Source organism: Taudactylus pleione, unplaced genomic scaffold, assembly GCF_031769625.1.
Source record: "Taudactylus pleione unplaced genomic scaffold, aTauple2 ptg000967l, whole genome shotgun sequence".
NCBI classification, from domain to species: Eukaryota; Metazoa; Chordata; class Amphibia; order Anura; family Myobatrachidae; genus Taudactylus; species Taudactylus pleione.
In genome coordinates this window covers 6,680,001-6,690,000 of record NW_028285368.1, presented here as the reverse complement: position 1 = coordinate 6,690,000, position 10,000 = coordinate 6,680,001, and the positions used below count along the sequence as shown (strand labels likewise).

At 37.4% G+C, this 10,000-nt stretch overlaps 1 non-coding gene and 42 pseudogenes across 1 annotated transcript; all 43 read right to left on the bottom strand.

Annotated features, from left to right (window-relative positions):
• Nucleotides 1-7: 7 nt before the first annotated feature.
• On the bottom strand, nucleotides 8-126 carry LOC148459505 (5S ribosomal RNA; annotated as a pseudogene).
• A 116-nt stretch (nucleotides 127-242) lies between these two features.
• On the bottom strand, nucleotides 243-361 carry LOC148459504 (5S ribosomal RNA; annotated as a pseudogene).
• Nucleotides 362-477: 116 nt separating this feature from the next.
• Nucleotides 478-596, bottom strand: LOC148459503 (5S ribosomal RNA; annotated as a pseudogene).
• A 116-nt stretch (nucleotides 597-712) lies between these two features.
• Nucleotides 713-831, bottom strand: LOC148459502 (5S ribosomal RNA; annotated as a pseudogene).
• Nucleotides 832-947: 116 nt separating this feature from the next.
• Nucleotides 948-1,066, bottom strand: LOC148459501 (5S ribosomal RNA; annotated as a pseudogene).
• A 116-nt stretch (nucleotides 1,067-1,182) lies between these two features.
• Nucleotides 1,183-1,301, bottom strand: LOC148459500 (5S ribosomal RNA). The gene has a single exon (XR_015874207.1). It is a non-coding gene; the product is annotated as a 5S ribosomal RNA (ribosomal RNA).
• A 116-nt stretch (nucleotides 1,302-1,417) lies between these two features.
• Nucleotides 1,418-1,536, bottom strand: LOC148459499 (5S ribosomal RNA; annotated as a pseudogene).
• Nucleotides 1,537-1,652: 116 nt separating this feature from the next.
• Nucleotides 1,653-1,771, bottom strand: LOC148459498 (5S ribosomal RNA; annotated as a pseudogene).
• A 115-nt stretch (nucleotides 1,772-1,886) lies between these two features.
• Nucleotides 1,887-2,005, bottom strand: LOC148459497 (5S ribosomal RNA; annotated as a pseudogene).
• A 116-nt stretch (nucleotides 2,006-2,121) lies between these two features.
• On the bottom strand, nucleotides 2,122-2,240 carry LOC148459496 (5S ribosomal RNA; annotated as a pseudogene).
• A 116-nt stretch (nucleotides 2,241-2,356) lies between these two features.
• LOC148459495 (5S ribosomal RNA) lies at nucleotides 2,357-2,475 on the bottom strand (annotated as a pseudogene).
• Nucleotides 2,476-2,591: 116 nt separating this feature from the next.
• On the bottom strand, nucleotides 2,592-2,710 carry LOC148459494 (5S ribosomal RNA; annotated as a pseudogene).
• Nucleotides 2,711-2,826: 116 nt separating this feature from the next.
• On the bottom strand, nucleotides 2,827-2,945 carry LOC148459493 (5S ribosomal RNA; annotated as a pseudogene).
• A 116-nt stretch (nucleotides 2,946-3,061) lies between these two features.
• Nucleotides 3,062-3,180, bottom strand: LOC148459492 (5S ribosomal RNA; annotated as a pseudogene).
• Nucleotides 3,181-3,296: 116 nt separating this feature from the next.
• Nucleotides 3,297-3,415, bottom strand: LOC148459491 (5S ribosomal RNA; annotated as a pseudogene).
• A 116-nt stretch (nucleotides 3,416-3,531) lies between these two features.
• Nucleotides 3,532-3,650, bottom strand: LOC148459490 (5S ribosomal RNA; annotated as a pseudogene).
• Nucleotides 3,651-3,766: 116 nt separating this feature from the next.
• Nucleotides 3,767-3,885, bottom strand: LOC148459489 (5S ribosomal RNA; annotated as a pseudogene).
• Nucleotides 3,886-4,001: 116 nt separating this feature from the next.
• Nucleotides 4,002-4,119, bottom strand: LOC148459488 (5S ribosomal RNA; annotated as a pseudogene).
• A 116-nt stretch (nucleotides 4,120-4,235) lies between these two features.
• Nucleotides 4,236-4,354, bottom strand: LOC148459487 (5S ribosomal RNA; annotated as a pseudogene).
• A 116-nt stretch (nucleotides 4,355-4,470) lies between these two features.
• Nucleotides 4,471-4,589, bottom strand: LOC148459486 (5S ribosomal RNA; annotated as a pseudogene).
• A 115-nt stretch (nucleotides 4,590-4,704) lies between these two features.
• Nucleotides 4,705-4,823, bottom strand: LOC148459485 (5S ribosomal RNA; annotated as a pseudogene).
• Nucleotides 4,824-4,939: 116 nt separating this feature from the next.
• Nucleotides 4,940-5,058, bottom strand: LOC148459484 (5S ribosomal RNA; annotated as a pseudogene).
• Nucleotides 5,059-5,173: 115 nt separating this feature from the next.
• Nucleotides 5,174-5,292, bottom strand: LOC148459483 (5S ribosomal RNA; annotated as a pseudogene).
• A 116-nt stretch (nucleotides 5,293-5,408) lies between these two features.
• On the bottom strand, nucleotides 5,409-5,527 carry LOC148459482 (5S ribosomal RNA; annotated as a pseudogene).
• A 116-nt stretch (nucleotides 5,528-5,643) lies between these two features.
• LOC148459481 (5S ribosomal RNA) lies at nucleotides 5,644-5,762 on the bottom strand (annotated as a pseudogene).
• Nucleotides 5,763-5,878: 116 nt separating this feature from the next.
• Nucleotides 5,879-5,997, bottom strand: LOC148459480 (5S ribosomal RNA; annotated as a pseudogene).
• Nucleotides 5,998-6,113: 116 nt separating this feature from the next.
• Nucleotides 6,114-6,232, bottom strand: LOC148459479 (5S ribosomal RNA; annotated as a pseudogene).
• A 116-nt stretch (nucleotides 6,233-6,348) lies between these two features.
• On the bottom strand, nucleotides 6,349-6,467 carry LOC148459478 (5S ribosomal RNA; annotated as a pseudogene).
• A 116-nt stretch (nucleotides 6,468-6,583) lies between these two features.
• On the bottom strand, nucleotides 6,584-6,702 carry LOC148459477 (5S ribosomal RNA; annotated as a pseudogene).
• A 116-nt stretch (nucleotides 6,703-6,818) lies between these two features.
• On the bottom strand, nucleotides 6,819-6,937 carry LOC148459476 (5S ribosomal RNA; annotated as a pseudogene).
• A 116-nt stretch (nucleotides 6,938-7,053) lies between these two features.
• LOC148459475 (5S ribosomal RNA) lies at nucleotides 7,054-7,172 on the bottom strand (annotated as a pseudogene).
• Nucleotides 7,173-7,288: 116 nt separating this feature from the next.
• LOC148459474 (5S ribosomal RNA) lies at nucleotides 7,289-7,407 on the bottom strand (annotated as a pseudogene).
• A 116-nt stretch (nucleotides 7,408-7,523) lies between these two features.
• LOC148459473 (5S ribosomal RNA) lies at nucleotides 7,524-7,642 on the bottom strand (annotated as a pseudogene).
• A 116-nt stretch (nucleotides 7,643-7,758) lies between these two features.
• Nucleotides 7,759-7,877, bottom strand: LOC148459472 (5S ribosomal RNA; annotated as a pseudogene).
• Nucleotides 7,878-7,993: 116 nt separating this feature from the next.
• LOC148459471 (5S ribosomal RNA) lies at nucleotides 7,994-8,112 on the bottom strand (annotated as a pseudogene).
• A 116-nt stretch (nucleotides 8,113-8,228) lies between these two features.
• Nucleotides 8,229-8,347, bottom strand: LOC148459470 (5S ribosomal RNA; annotated as a pseudogene).
• A 116-nt stretch (nucleotides 8,348-8,463) lies between these two features.
• LOC148459469 (5S ribosomal RNA) lies at nucleotides 8,464-8,582 on the bottom strand (annotated as a pseudogene).
• Nucleotides 8,583-8,698: 116 nt separating this feature from the next.
• On the bottom strand, nucleotides 8,699-8,817 carry LOC148459468 (5S ribosomal RNA; annotated as a pseudogene).
• A 116-nt stretch (nucleotides 8,818-8,933) lies between these two features.
• Nucleotides 8,934-9,052, bottom strand: LOC148459467 (5S ribosomal RNA; annotated as a pseudogene).
• Nucleotides 9,053-9,168: 116 nt separating this feature from the next.
• Nucleotides 9,169-9,287, bottom strand: LOC148459466 (5S ribosomal RNA; annotated as a pseudogene).
• A 116-nt stretch (nucleotides 9,288-9,403) lies between these two features.
• LOC148459465 (5S ribosomal RNA) lies at nucleotides 9,404-9,522 on the bottom strand (annotated as a pseudogene).
• A 115-nt stretch (nucleotides 9,523-9,637) lies between these two features.
• On the bottom strand, nucleotides 9,638-9,756 carry LOC148459464 (5S ribosomal RNA; annotated as a pseudogene).
• A 116-nt stretch (nucleotides 9,757-9,872) lies between these two features.
• LOC148459463 (5S ribosomal RNA) lies at nucleotides 9,873-9,991 on the bottom strand (annotated as a pseudogene).
• Nucleotides 9,992-10,000: the final 9 nt, after the last annotated feature.

Here is a 10,000-nt window from a genome sequence, read left to right as displayed (position 1 = left end):
ATAAAATTACCTACAGCTCCTGGTATTCCCAGGTGGTCTCCCATCCAAATACTAACCAGGCCCAACACTGCCTAGCTTCCAAGATCAGAAGAGATTGGGCATGTCCAGTGTGGTTTGGCTGTAGGTGCTCAAAAACATTAACTTTAGACCTCTATTACTTCTTAACTCAAGTAAATTCATTGATAAGTTGAAAAAATTAATTGTAAAATGTAATAGAAAAGAATGTTATGGCAGTATAAAATTACCTACAGCTCCTGGTATTCCCAGGTGGTCTCCCATCCAAGTACTAACCTGGCCCAACACTGCATAGCTTCCAAGAGAAGACGAGATTGGGCATGTCCAGTGTGGTTTGGCTGTAGGCACTAAAAAACATTAACTTTAGACCTCTTTTACTTCTTTACTCAAGTAAATTCATTGATAAGTTGAAAAAATTAAATGTAAAATGTAATAGAAAAGAATGTTATGGCAGTATAAAATTACCTACAGCTCCTGGTATTCCCAGGTGGTCTCCCATCCAAATACTAACCAGGCCCAACACTGCATAGCTTCCAAGATCAGAAGAGATTGGGCATGTCCAGTGTGGTTTGGCTGTAGGTGCTCAGAAACATTAACTTTAGACCTCTATTACTTCTTAACTCAAGTAAATTCATTGATAAGTTGAAAAAATTAATTGTAAAATGTAATAGAAAAGAATGTTATGGCAGTATAAAATTACCTACAGCTCCTGGTATTCCCAGGTGGTCTCCCATCCAAGTACTAACCTGGCCCAACACTGCATAGCTTCCAAGAGAAGATGAGATTGGGCATGTCCAGTGTGGTTTGGCTGTAGGCACTAAAAAACATTAACTTTAGACCTCTTTTACTTCTTTACTCAAGTAAATTCATTGATAAGTTGAAAAAATTAAATGTAAAATGTAATAGAAAAGAATGTTATGTCAGTATAAAATTACCTACAGCATCTGGTATTCCCAGGTGGTCTCCCATCCACGTACTAACCAAGCCCAACATTGCATAGCTTCCAAGAGCAGACGAGATTGGGCATATCCAGTGTGGTTTGGCTGTAGGTGCTCAAAAACATTAACTTTAGAACTCTTTTACTTCTTTACTCAAGTAAATTCATTGATAAGTTGAAAAAATTAAATGTAATATGTAATAGAAAATAATGTCATGGCAGTATAAAATTACCTACAGCACCTGGTATTCCCAGGTGGTCTCCCATCCAAGTACTAACCAGGCCCAACACTGCATAGCTTCCAAGATCAGATGAGATTGGGCATGTCCAGTGTGGTTTGGCTGTAGGTGCTCAAAAATATTAACTTTAGACCTCTATTACTTCTTAACTCAAGTAAATTGATTGATAAGTTGAAAAAATTAAATGTAAAATGTAATAGAAAAGAATGTTATGGCAGTATAAAAATACCTACATCACCTGGTATTCCCAGGTGGTCTCCCATCCAAGTTCTAACCAGGCCCAACACTGCATAGCTTCCAAGATCAGATGAGATTGGGCATGTCCAGGGTGGTTTGGCTGTAGGTGCTCAAAAACATTAACTTTAGACCTCTATTACTTCTTAACTCAAGTAAATTGATTGATAAGTTGAAAAAATTAAATGTAAAATGTAATAGAAAAGAATGTTATGGCAGTATAAAATTACCTACAGCATCTGGTATTCCCAGGTGGTCTCCCATCCAAGTACTAACCAAGCCCAACACTGAACAGCTTCCAAGATCAGATGAGATTGGGCATGTCCAGTGTGGTTTGGCTGTAAGTGCTCAAAAACTTTAACTTTAGACCTCTTTTACTTCTTAACTCAAGTAAATTCATTGATAAGTTTAAAAATGAAATGTAAAATGTAACAGAAAAGAATGTTATGGCAGCATAAAATTACCTACAGTTCCTGGTATTCCCAGGTGGTCTCCCATGCAAGTACTAACCTGGCCCAACACTGCATAGTTTCCAAGAGCAGACGAGATTGGGCATGTCCAGTGTGGTTTATCTGTAGGCACTAAAAAACGTTAACTTTAGACCTCTTTTACTTCTTTACTCAAGTAAATTCATTGATAAGTTGAAAAAATTAAATGTAAAATGTAATAGAAAAGAATGTCATGGCAGTATAAAATTACCTACAGCACCTGGTATTCCCAGGTGGTCTCCCATCCAAGTACTAACCAGGCCCAACACTGCATAGCTTCCAAGATCAGACGAAATTGGGCATGTCCAGTGTGGTTTGGCTATAGGAGCTCAAAAACATTAACTTTAGACCTCTTTTACTTCTTAACTCAAGTAAATTCATTCATAAGTGGAAAAAATTAAATGTAAAATGTAATAGAAAAGAATGTTATGTCAGTATAAAATTACCTACAGCATCTGGTATTCCCAGGTGGTCTCCCATCCAAGTACTAACCAGGCCCAACACTGCATAGCTTCCAAGATCAGACGAGATTGGGCATGTCCAGCGTGGTTGGGCTGTAGGTGCTCAAAAACATTAACTTTAGACCTCTATTACTTCTTAACTCAAGTAAATTCAATGATAAGTTGAAAAAATTAATTGTAAAATGTAATAGAAAAGAATGTTATGGCAGTAAAAAATTACCTACAGCACCTGGTATTTCCAGGTGGTCTCCCATCCAAGTACTAATCAGGCCCAATACTGCATAGCTTCCAAGATCAGACGAGATTGGGCATGTCCAGTGTGGTTTGGCTGTAGGTGCTCAAAAACATTAACTTTAGACCTCTTTTACTTCTTAACTCAAGTTAATTCATTGATAAGTTGAAAAAATTTATTGTAAAATGTAATAGAAAAGAATGTTATGGCAGTAAAAAATTACCTACAGCACCTGGTATTCCCAGGTGGTCTCCCATCCAAGTATTAACCAAGCCCAACACTGCATAGCTTCCAATAGCAGATGAGATTGGGCATATCCAGTGTGGTTTGGCTGTAGGCGCTCAAAAACATTAACTTTAGACCTCTTTTACTTCTTTACTCAAGTAAATTCATTGATAAGTTGAAAAAATTAAATGTAAAATGTAATAGAAAAGAATGTTATGGCAGTATAAAATTACCTACAGCTCCTGGTATTCCCAGGTGGTCTCCCATCCAAGTACTAACCAGGCCCAACACTGCATAGCTTCCAAGATCAGACGAGATTGGGCATGTCCAGTGTGGTTGGGCTGTAGGTGCTCAAAAACATTAACTTTAGACCGCTATTACTTCTGAACTCAAGTAAATTCATTGATAAGTTGAAAAAATTAAATGTAAAATGTAATAGAAAAGAATGTTACGTCAGTATAAAATTACCTACAGCACCTGGTATTCCCGGGTGGTCTCCCATGCAAGTACTAACCAGGCCCAATACTGCATAGCTTCCAAGATCTGACGAGATTGGGCATGTACAGTTTGGTTTGGCTGTAGGTGCTCAAAAATATTAACTTTAGACCTCTTTTACTTCTTAACTCAAGTAAATTCATTGATAAGTTGAAAAAATTAATTGTAAAATGTAATAGAAAAGAATGTTATGTCAGTATAAAATTACCTACAGCATCTGGTATTCCCAGGTGGTCTCCCATCCACGTACTAACCAAGCCCAACATTGCATAGCTTCCAAGAGCAGACGAGATTGGGCATATCCAGTGTGGTTTGGCTTTAGGTGCTCAAAAACATTAACTTTAGACCTCTTTTACTTCTTTACTCAAGTAAATTCATTGATAAGTTGAAAAAATTAAATGTAAAATGTAATAGAAAAGAATGTTATGGCAGTATAAAATTACCTACAGCTCCTGGTATTCCCAGGTGGTCTCCCATCCAAGTACTAACCAGGCCCAACACTGCATAGCTTCCAAGATCAGACGAGATTGGGCATGTCCAGTGTGGTTGGGCTGTAGGAGCTCAAAAACATTAACTTTAGACCTCTATTACTTCTTAACTCAAGTAAATTCATTGATAAGTTGAAAAAATTAAATGTAAAATGTAATAGAAAAGAATGTCATGGCAGTATAAAATTACCTACAGCACCTGGTATTCCCAGGTGGTCTCCCTCCAAGTACTAACCAGGCCCAACACTGCATAGCTTCCAAGATCAGACGAGATTGGGCATGTCCAGTGTGGTTTGGCTGTAGGTGCTCAAAAATATTAACTTTAGACCTCTATTACTTCTTAACTCAAGTAAATTGATTGATAAGTTGAAAAAATTAAATGTAAAATGTAATAGAAAAGAATGTTATGGCAGTATAAAAATACCTACATCACCTGGTATTCCCAGGTGGTCTCCCATCCAAGTACTAACCAGGCCCAACACTGCATAGCTTCCAAAATCAGATGAGATTGGGCATGTCCAGGGTGGTTTGGCTGTAGGTGCTCAAAAACATTAACTTTAGACCTCTATTACTTCCTAACTCAAGTAAATTGATTGATAAGTTGAAAAAATTAAATGTAAAATGTAATAGAAAAGAATGTTATGGCAGTATAAAATTACCTACAGCATCTGGTATTCCCAGGGGGTCTCCCATCCAAGTACTAACCAAGCCCAACACTGAACAGCTTCCAAGATCAGATGAGATTGGGCATGTCCAGTGTGGTTTGGCTGTAGGTGCTCAAAAACTTTAACTTTAGACCTCTTTTACTTCTTAACTCAAGTAAATTCATTGATAAGTTTAAAAATGAAATGTAAAATGTAACAGAAAAGAATGTTATGGCAGCATAAAATTACCTACAGCTCCTGGTATTCCCAGGTGGTCTCCCATGCAAGTACTAACCTGGCCCAACACTGCATAGTTTCCAAGAGCAGACGAGATTGGGCATGTCCAGTGTGGTTTATCTGTAGGCACTAAAAAACGTTAACTTTAGACCTCTTTTACTTCTTTACTCAAGTAAATTCATTGATAAGTTGAAAAAATTAAATGTAAAATGTAATAGAAATGAATGTCATGGCAGTATAAAATTACCTACAGCACCTGGTATTCCCAGGTGGTCTCCCATCCAAGTACTAACCAGGCCCAACACTGCATAGCTTCCAAGATCAGACGAAATTGGGCATGTCCAGTGTGGTTTGGCTATAGGAGCTCAAAAACATTAACTTTAGACCTCTTTTACTTCTTAACTCAAGTAAATTCATTGATAAGTGGAAAAAATAAATGTAAAATGTAATAGAAAAGAATGTTATGTCAGTATAAAATTACCTACAGCATCTGGTATTCCCAGGTGGTCTCCCATCCAAGTACTAACCAAGCCCAACACTGCATAGCTTCCAAGAGCAGACAAGATTGGGCATATCCAGTGTGGTTTGGCTGTAGGTGCTCAAAAACATTAACTTTATACCTCTTTTACTTCTTTACTCAAGTAAATTCATTGATAAGTTGAAAAAATTAAATGTAAAATGTAATAGAAAAGAATGTTATGGCAGTATAAAATTACCTACAGCTCCTGGTATTCCCAGGTGGTCTCCCATCCAAGTACTAACCAGGCCCAACACTGCATAGCTTCCAAGATCAGACGAGATTGGGCATGTCCAGCGTGGTTGGGCTGTAGGTGCTCAAAAACATTAACTTTAGACCTCTATTACTTCTTAACTCAAGTAAATTCATTGATAAGTTGAAAAAATTAATTGTAAAATGTAATTGAAAAGAATGTTATGGCAGTAAAAAATTACCTACAGCACCTGGTATTTCCAGGTGGTCTCCCATCCAAGTACTAATCATGCCCAATACTGCATAGCTTCCAAGATCAGACGAGATTGGGCATGTCCAGTGTGGTTTGGCTGTAGGTGCTCAAAAACATTAACTTTAGACCTCTTTTACTTCTTAACTCAAGTTAATTCATTGATAAGTTGAAAAAATTTATTGTAAAATGTAATAGAAAAGAATGTTATGGCAGTATAAAATTACCTACAGCACCTGGTATTCCCAGGTGGTCTCCCATCCAAGTACTAACCAGGCCCAATACTGCATAGCTTCCAAGATCAGATGAGATTGGGCATGTCCAGTGTGGTTTGGCTGTAGGTGCTCAAAAACATTAACTTTAGACCACTTTTACTTCTTAACTCAAGTAAATTCATTGATGAGTTGAAAAAATTAAATGTAAAATGTAATAGAAAAGAATGTTATGTCAGTATAAAATTACCTACAGCACCTGGTATTCCCAGGTGGTCTCCCATCCAAGTACTAACCAGGCCCAACACTGCATAGCTTCCAAGATCAGACGAGATTGGGCATGTCCAGCGTGGTTGGGCTGTAGGTGCTCAAAAACATTAACTTTAGACCTCTATTACTTCTCAACTCAAGTAAATTCATTGATAAGTTGAAAAAATTAATTGTAAAATGTAATAGAAAAGAATGTTATGGCAGTAAAAAATTACCTACAGCACCTGGTATTTCCAGGTGGTCTCCCATCCAAGTACTAATCATGCCCAATACTGCATAGCTTCCAAGATCAGACGAGATTGGGCATGTCCAGTGTGGTTTGGCTGTAGGTGCTCAAAAACATTAACTTTAGACCTCTTTTACTTCTTAACTCAAGTTAATTCATTGATAAGTTGAAAAAATTTATTGTAAAATGTAATAGAAAAGAATGTTATGGCAGTATAAAATTACCTACAGCACCTGGTATTCCCAGGTGGTCTCCCATCCAAGTACTAATCAGGCCCAATACTGCATAGCTTCCAAGATCAGACGAGATTGGGCATGTCCAGTGTGGTTTGGCTGTAGGTGCTCAAAAACATTAAATTTAGACCACTTTTACTTCTTAACTCAAGTAAATTCATTGATGAGTTGAAAAAATTAAATGTAAAATGTAATAGAAAAGAATGTTATGTCAGTATAAAATTACCTACAGCACCTGGTATTCCCAGGTGGTCTCCCATCCAAGTACTAACCAGGCCCAATACTGCATAGCTTCCAAGATCAGACGAGATTGGGCATGTCCAGTTTGGTTTGGCTGTATGTGCTCAAAAACATTAACTTTAGACCTCTTTTACTTCTTAACTCAAGTAAATTCATTGATAAGTTGAAAAAATTAAATGTAAAATGTAATAGAAAAGAATGTTATGTTAGTATAAAATTACCTACAGCATCTGGTATTCCCATGTGGTCTCCCATCCAAGTACTAACCAAGCCCAACACTGCATAGCTTCCACGAGCAGACGAGATTGGGCATATCCAGTGTGGTTTGGCTGTAGGTGCTCAAAAACATTAACTTTAGACCTCTTTTACTTCTTTACTCAAGTAAATTCATTGATAAGTTGAAAAAATTAAATGTAAAATGTAATAGAAAAGAATGTTATGGCAGTATAAAATTACCTACAGCTCCTGGTATTCCCAGGTGGTCTCCCATCCAAGTACTAACCAGGCCCAACACTGCATAGCTTCCAAGATCAGACGAGATTGGGCATGTCCAGTGTGGTTGGGCTGTAGGTGCTCAAAAACATTAACTTTAGACCTCTATTACTTCTTAACTCAAGTAAATTCATTGATAAGTTGAAAAAATTAAATGTAAAATGTAATAGAAAAGAATGTCATGGCAGTATAAAATTAAGTACAGCACCTGGTATTCCCAGGTGGTCTCCCATCCAAGTACTAACGAGGCCCAACACTGCATAGCTTCCAAGATCAGACGAGATTGGGCATGTCCAGTGTGGTTTGGCTGTAGGTGCTCAAAAACATTAACTTTAGACCTCTATTACTTCTTAACTCAAGTAAATTCATTGATAAGTTGAAAAAATTAATTGTAAAATGTAATAGAAAAGAATGTTATGGCAGTAAAAAATTTCCTACAGCACCTGGTATTCCCAGGTGGTCTCCCATCCAAGTACTAATCAGGCCCAATACTGCATAGCTTCCAAGATCAGATGAGATTCGGCATGTCCAGTGTGGTTTGGCTGTAGGTGCTCAAATTCATTAACTTTAGACCTCTTTTACTTCTTAACTCAAGTAAATTCATTGATAAGTTGAAAAAATTAAATGTAAAATGTAATAGAAAAGAATGTTATGGCAGTATAAAATTACCTACAGCTCCTGGTATTCCCAGGTGGTCTCCCATCCAAGTACTAACCAGGCCCAACACTGCATAGCTTCCAAGATCAGACGAGATTGGGCATGTCCAGTGTGGTTTGGCTGTAGGTGGTCCAAAATATTAACTTTAGACCTCTATTACTTCTTAACTCAAGTAAATTGATTGATAAGTTGAAAAAATTAAATGTAAAATGTAATAGAAAAGAATGTTATGTCAGTATAAAATTACCTACAGCATCTGGTATTCCCAGGTGGTCTCCCATCCAAGTACTAACCAAGCCCAATACTGCACAGCTTCCAAGATCAGATGAGATTGGGCATGTCCAGTGTGGTTTATCCGTAGGCACTAAAAAATATTAACTTTAGACCACTTTTACTTCTTTACTCAAGTAAATTCATTGATAAGTTGAAAAAATTAAATGTAAAATGTAATAGAAAAGAATGTTATGGCAGTATAAAATTACCTACAGCTCAAGGTATTCCCAGGTGGTCTCCCATCCAAATACTAACCAGGCCCAACACTGCATAGCTTCCAAGATCAGAAGAGATTGGGCATGTCCAGTGTGGTTGGGCTGTAGGTGCTCGAAAACTTTAACTTTAGACCTCAATCACTTCTTAACTCAAGTAAATTCATTGATAAGTTGAAAAAATTAAATGTAAAATGTAATAGAAAAGAATGTCATGGCAGTATAAAATTACCTACAGCACCTGGTATTCCCAGGTGGTCTCCCATCCAAGTACTAACCAGGCCCAACACCGCATAGCTTCCAAGATCAGACAAGATTGGGCATGTCCAGTGTGGTTGGGCCGTAGGTGCTCTAAAACATTAACTTTAGACCTCTATTACTTCTTAACTCAAGTAAATTCATTGATAAGTTGAAAAAATTAAATGTAAAATGTAATAGAAAAGAATGTCATGGCAGTATAAAATTACCTACAGCACCTGGTATTCCCAGGTGGTCTCCCATCCAAGTACTAACCAGGCCCAAAACTGCATAGCTTCCAAGATCCGACGAGATTGGGCATGTCCAGTGTGGTTTGGCTGTAGGTGCTCAAAAACCTTAACTTTAGACCTCTATTACTTCTTCACTAAAGTAAATTCATTGATAAGTTGAAAAAATTAATTGTAAAATGTAATAGAAAAGAATGTTATGGCAGTAAAAAATTACCTACAGCACCTGGTATTCCCAGGTGGTCTCCCATCCAAGTACTAATCAGGCCCAATACTGCATAGCTTCCAAGATCAGATGAGATTCGGCATGTCCAGTGTGGTTTGGCTGTAGGTGCTCAAATACATTAACTTTAGACCTCTTTTACTTCTTAACTCAAGTAAATTCATTGATAAGTTGAAAAAATTAAATGTAAAATGTAATAGAAAAGAATGTTATGTTAGTATAAAATTACCTACAGCACCTGGTATTCCCAGGTGGTCTCCCATCCAAGTACTAACCAAGCCCAACACTGCACAGCTTCAAAGATCAGATGAGATTGGGCATGTACAGTGTGGTTTGGCTGTAGGTGCTCAAAAACTTTAATTTTAGACCTCTTTTACTTCTTAACTCAAGTAAATTCATTGATAAGTTTAAAAATGAAATGTAAAATGTAACAGAAAAGAATGTTACGGCAGTATAAAATTACCTACAGCTCCCGGTATTCCCAGGTGGTCTCCCATCCAAGTACTAACCAGGCCCAACACTGCATAGCTTCCAAGATCAGACGAGATTGGGCATGTCCAGTGTGGTTTGGCTGTAGGTGCTCCAAAATATTAACTTTAGACCTCTATTACTTCTTAACTCAAGTAAATTGATAGATAAGTTGAAAAAATTAAATGTAAAATGTAATAGAAAAGAATGTTATGTCAGTATAAAATTACCTACAGCATCTGGTATTCCCAGGTGGTCTCCCATCCAAGTACTAACCAAGCCCAACACTGCACAGCTTCCAAGATCAGATGAGATTGGGCATGTCCAGTGTGGTTTATCTGTAGGCACTAAAAAA